The sequence below is a fragment of the Ursus arctos genome, unplaced genomic scaffold (genome assembly GCF_023065955.2).
Source record: "Ursus arctos isolate Adak ecotype North America unplaced genomic scaffold, UrsArc2.0 scaffold_24, whole genome shotgun sequence".
Taxonomy (NCBI): Eukaryota; Metazoa; Chordata; class Mammalia; order Carnivora; family Ursidae; genus Ursus; species Ursus arctos.
The window spans coordinates 43,350,746-43,356,894 of record NW_026622919.1 but is presented as its reverse complement, the minus strand read 5'-3'; positions in this window follow the sequence as shown (position 1 = coordinate 43,356,894).

Here is a 6,149-nt window from a genome sequence, read left to right as displayed (position 1 = left end):
GATCAAGCCCTGCATTAGGCTCTGTACTCAGCAAGGGGTCTGCTTGAGATTCTTTCCCTCTCCCTCTGTCCCCCCCCCCAAAAAAAAAAATGTAAAAAAAGTGGGGCACCTGGGTGGCTCAGTCGGTTAAGTGTCTGCCTTCAGCTCAGGTCATGATCTCGGGGTTCTGGGATCGAGCCCCGCATCGGGCTTCCTGCTCAGCGGGGAATCTGCTTCTCTCTCTCCCTCTCTCCCTCTCCCCCCTCTGGCCCTCCCCACTGCTTGTTAGCTCTCTCTGTCTCTCAAGTAAAATCTTTATATAAAAAATGAGGTTCATACAAAGAGCAATGCTTGAGGATCCCCTAGGGATACAGGATGAAAGCCAGCAAAAATGAGCATCCAGGCTGGCTTTTAGTAAAGGGACGCTTCCAGTATTTCTGTGCTTGTCCTGATTTTCTTTGATTTGAGATCTGCGTTGAATCCTAGAAAAGTGAGCTCTAGAATATTGACTAAATGGTCAAAGGTAAACTGACTTGGGCAGTTTTTTTCTGTCCTCCTACTTCAAATGGGGAAAACTTTGGACATTTCTGGGAGTGGGAGGGAGAATAGTTGTGTATCAGACATGTGGAGGTTGACTTTTTCAAAGCCTTCTCTGTTTACTTTGGTAAATTTTTTTGGAGTTTCTAGCTTCATTTCAAGCTGGTAACCCAGGTGGGCTTCTCCAAGGTTCTGAGTACCAGCAAGGAAACGAGGAAAGTAGAACCCCGAGTTGAGATGGAAGATGGGCTCCTCCTCTCTTTTAAGCCAGGAAAGTCTATGAGTGAAAATGAATTTGGTACTATCTGGGGGTATAATACTGTTTGTTGGATACCTTTGGGCTGCCCTACTGTTTTCCGTGACGCAGGATCGAGCTTCCTGAAGTTGCTGTGCTGTTTGTGCAGGTTTTCATACTCAGTGCTACGTCCCCTGGACTTCCAGCCTGACTGCAGGGTTCCCATGAGCCCTTAACGGTTGGGAGCCCTAACACAAAATCTTGGCTGCTGTAGCTGGTGTCACTACGGTATCTAAAGATTGCCTACCGTGGGGTGACAGCAATCTTGACCTCACCCATCATTTTGGAATTCTTTGTTTTGAGAGCGATCACATGAACCCAAGTACCTCTACTGCCACAGGAGGGCTGTTTTAAATATGAAGTATTTTAATAAGTATTCATCTGTTATCATCAGAGGGAGAAATTGACTCCACGTTTTGTGAGCCGTTTAGCCGTCAGGGCTAACTGGTGCTTCTGTGACTAGTTTTGACCAGGTTCTAGCAGTTCTAAGTGTGGTGGCTCCTACAGAATAGGTCCTTGCCCTTGTGAGTCTGTATTCTAGCAGGAGCAGGACAAAATCCACATCCATAACCCCCATGGGGGCCCCTGGTGACTTTCTGAAAGTAAGTGTTCTGTCAGGGTCACCAGACACAGCTCGGTGGGCAGCAGCTTTCCGTGAGTAAACCACTTGGAAAAGACACCCCTTCCTCTGTGTGGACAGTTCCATGCCAGGCTCATGGCTTGACAAGTGCCGAAGGGAGTATGATTTGGGTTACAACCCCTCTGGCCTCCTCAACTGAGTGTCCTTGTCTGATGCATGACTGTCCGTGACAGTAAATAGCTTTGATTATTCTGTTAATGTTCCAATTGCCTGCCCATTTACAGACCTCTCTCTTCCCCCACATCCCCATCATCACCAAATTGTCAGGCCTGCCTCCAAAATGGATCCCTTTATGCCTCTTTAACCACAACCCAAGCAGACATCTTTCCTGTGGACCACTGTGACAACCTCCTTCCTGGCCATTCACTTTCCCTAATCTGTTCATTAGAGAGCAACCAGGATGGTCTTCATTAGCAGACTTGATCAGGGCATTCCCTTGCTTACAAATCCCGTAGTGCTTCCTCTTTTTTTTTTTTTTTTTTTTTTTTACTTTTTATTTTTAAGATGTATCTATTTGACAGAGACAGTGAGAGAGGGAACACAAGCAAGGGGAGTGGGAGAGGGAGAAGCAGGCTCCCCGCCAAGCAGGGAGCCCCATGCGGGGCTCCATCCCAGGACCCTGGGGTCATGACCTGAGCCGAAGGCAGATGTCCAACGGCTGAGGCACCCAAGCGCCCCTTAGTGCTTCCTCTTAATCATAAAGTACAATCTGCATTCCATAGAATGGCCGACATGGAAGTGCTGACCTTTTCCTCAGTCTTTCTTATTTTCTGTTCCTGGCAGGCTTTCCTTTCGGCTTCTCAGATGAGGGGTACCAGGCTGGCTCTAGCATGCAACTCTTCATCTTGGGGTTGTGAGTTCGAGCCCCATGTTAGGTATAGTGATTACTTAGAGGAGCAAATCAGCTTCTCAGATGAAAAAGCCCTTGGTCATTTTAGCCCTTGCCCATTCCTGTCATTCCCTAAATGCCTTCCCCGAATCCCTAAATCTCATAATCAGTCACACCATTTACCTTCACGGTGCTCATCTCATATTGTGATTATTTCTGCGGTAATTTTATTCCATCTCTGTTAGACTGTAAGTCCATTCCAGCAGGGCAGGAGCTGCATGGGATTTGTTCAGTCCATCTTGAGAGCCCCGCCTGGCTCATAGCAGACAATACATACCTACTGAATGAAGAATGTTTCCTTCAGAGTTTTCAGTGCTGGGGAACAGGGACCCGGCCGATTACCTCTCAGCTGCTGTCTCTAGTTTTCCTAGTCTTGGGTATGCTCAAAGACTGTAGGTTCATTTTAATATTAGAGTAAAATCCATTTAGGAATGTCCTTTCTGTTGCAGAAACATGAAATCCTTGTCAAAGCCTAGTCTCAGGGTTTGGGTTCTTTCCTGTGTCCATGTTCCTTTCCTTTTGTATAGAAGGAGAGGTGACTGGGTCACCCAGAGGGGCCTACATTCATAAAGGAAGATTATTGATTATTCACTGGTTGTATCTTTTTAATTTTAATTCCAGTGTAAACATACAGAACTATATTAGTTTCGGGCATACGATATAGTGATGCAACAGTTTTTTGTTTTGTTTTGTTTTGTGTTTTTTTTTGACAGAGCGTGGGATCAGGGAGGGGCAGAGGGAGAGGGAGAAAGCATCTGAAGCAGACTCTGCACTGAATGCATAGCCCAACGCTGGGCTCGATCTCATGACCGTGAGATCATGACCTGAGCCAAAACCAAGAGTTGGACGGTTAACCTAGTGAGCCACCCAGGCGCCCCTCTTTTTTTTTTTTTTAAGCAAAGATATTATTTTTTTTTAATGGCCGAATAATATTGCAGTGTGTGTGTGCACGCACACACTGTCTCTCACATCTTTATCCATTCATCAGTCGATAGATGCTTGGGCTGCTTCCATAGTTTGGCTATTGTAAATAATGCTGCAGTAAACCTAGGAGTGCATATATCTCTTCAAATTAGTGTTTTTGTATTCTTTGGGTAAATGCCCAGTAGTGCAATTACTGGATCATAGGGTAGTGACATTTTTAAGTTTTTGAGGAACCTCTGGCTTTCCATAGCGGCTGCACCAGTTTGCATTCCCACCAGCAGTGCATAAGGGTTCCTCACTAGTTGTATGTTATTTTTGATTTCTAGTTTTAGCAGTACTTTCAGAAAGACCAGACCCCATTACCAACAATGTCAAGATTACATCCGAATTACTTTGTCCTAAAATGCCAATTGTGATGGAAGTAGCTTAAAATATCATGAACACTATTCAAAATAATTACTTCTTATCTTGCCATTTGGGTCTCAATAACATGAACCTCGGAGGCAGCAAGTCAAGAAGGCAGCTAACGGGCAAGGTCCTTGTGAATTCTTTCTGTAAATTATAGTAAAGGGATGACCCCGTTCTAGTATCAAGGCGGGTTGGAAGTAAAGAGAAAATTGGCCTGAGTCTGGGCCCAAATCCTGTTAGGGGACTTGCAATTTAACAAGAAAGAAGGAGAAAGCCAGATCCCACCCCCCAAAAAGAATATAACAAGAGGAAGTGGTTTATTTAAATTCTTTGGCCACATCCTTTCTCCCAGTAGAATCAAGTTTTTCCTCTACTTTCACTTTTTCTTTTGAATAAAAAATTGCCCCAGTTTCTCATTTCCCATGTTAGGCATGCCTGTGGGATTAGGTTTATGTTTGAACCAGCTAGTTGCTTCTTGTTTCTTAGTAAGGTCTGCCATATGATCAAGGGCAGTCTTCTTGTTGTCATGACAACCGACATTTACATAAGCAAGAACTGGGGAGAACGTTGTTGTTTGGAATGATTTGCGGTAAATTTCATCGTAATGGAAAGATAAAGCACCAACCTGGCTGGCTAGCAGCTAGAATTGGAACAACGGAGCAGACTTCCTATTCCTTTTAGTGAGATCTATTTGAGAGATACCACTTGGGGCTATCATAAGTACTGTCATACCTGGAAAAAAAAGGGAAGAATGGGATCATCTTTAATTTTGTCTTTAATCACATTTTCGGTAGCAATCAGGATATTGTGTGTTTGTGGGAGGGAGAGAGGGGCCTGTTCTTCTAAAGCGAAGGTTATTGATCCAGAATCTTGTGACCCCTAGGGGATCCGGAGGTAGACCTCATAAGGGTATGGCCGAGACTAGTCACTCAAATCCACGTTCTCTTCTGCGCACACTGCCTGACAACATTAACGAGGCTCCCTTGCCGTTATGTACGACCATGTGATTGAGTTCAGCCAATGGACTGTGTGCAGGAGTGCTTGCGTCCCTTTCATGCCCGGCTTATAGAAACCTCCCGCAGGGGCTTCTCCAGTTCTCTGTTTCCATCAGGCTGGAACGACTGGACACCGGGGCGGAGACTTCATCCCCCTGACCCCTAAATGACTGCATGAAGAAGGGCTTCTCCAGCTTAGTTATCAGCTAGGTAGCAAGAAATAAACTTCTGTTCAACTGTTACATGGGGGCACCTGGCTGGCTCAGTTGGTGGAGCACGTGACTCTTGATCTCGGGGTTGTAAGTTCGAGCCCCGTGTTGGGAGTAGTGATTACTTAAAATTAAAATCTTTTAAAATGCTATAAATAAATTTTAAAAATCTTTAAAAAAAAAACCATTATATGTTTATGAAAGATTTTGACATCTGGTTTACAGGGTCTCTTCACCCCAAGGCCTGCTCTCATCTGGGGTGACCCATCTATTACTTTGGCCTCTCTGTGTGTGTGTGTGTGTGTGTCTACTTTAATCCATTATCTTGTACTCTTACATCTTGGAATCTTAAACATTTTACTCTCTACTACCTTCCAGTCTTCTAGTTCTTCCACTTTCCCCAAAGCCCTTCTTTCATTTCAAGGATTCCTCTAGTCCTTAAACCTCTCAATAATCAGCCACCTCCTATCCTTTTTTTTTTTCCAAGTTAGATAATGAGCAAATATATAAAATATTGTCATGTCTTAGATATATCTAACTGCCTGCTAGACCGCTCCATTTGGATGTCCTGAAGTCACCACATACTCCAAACTGAATTGTCTCTTCCCTTTTCTTTCTTTCTTTCTTTCTTTCTTTCTTTCTTTCTTTCTTTCTTTCTTTCTTTCTTTCTCTTTCTTTTCTTTCTCTTTCTTTCTTTCTTTCTCTCTCTCTCTCTCTTTCCCTTCCCTCCTCCCTCCCTCCCTCCCTCCCTCCCTCCCTCCCTTCCTTTCAGGCCAAGAGGCCTGCTCCACCAACCGAGCCAGCCAGGCGTCCCTTCTCCCCTATCTGCTCCTCGTCCACATTACCTATCTCAATTCTGTCCCCATTTGGCCAACCCCAAAACCTGGGACCATTATTCCCTCCTCTCGTTCATCATCCTATTTCCAGTCGTTTACCATATCTAAAGTCCTAAGCATCTATAAAATCAGTCCACTTAACTTCATCCCCACTACTGCTGCCTTAGTTCAAACTGCCAACTTCTCTCATCTAGACGTCAACAGCCACCTAACTGGTCTCCTGCCCCTGGTCTCAGCCCCTCCCGTCCCTCTGTCACATTGCAGTCCTAGTGAGCTAGCTTTATCTCTTTCCTCCCCTTCCTTCCTTCCTTCCTTCCTTCCTTTCTTTCTTTCTTTCTTTCTTTCTTCTCTTTCTTTCTTTCTTCTTTCTTTCTTTCCTTCTCTCTCTCTCTCTCTCTCTTTCTTTCAAGATTTTATTTATTTTTGCGAGAGAGCAA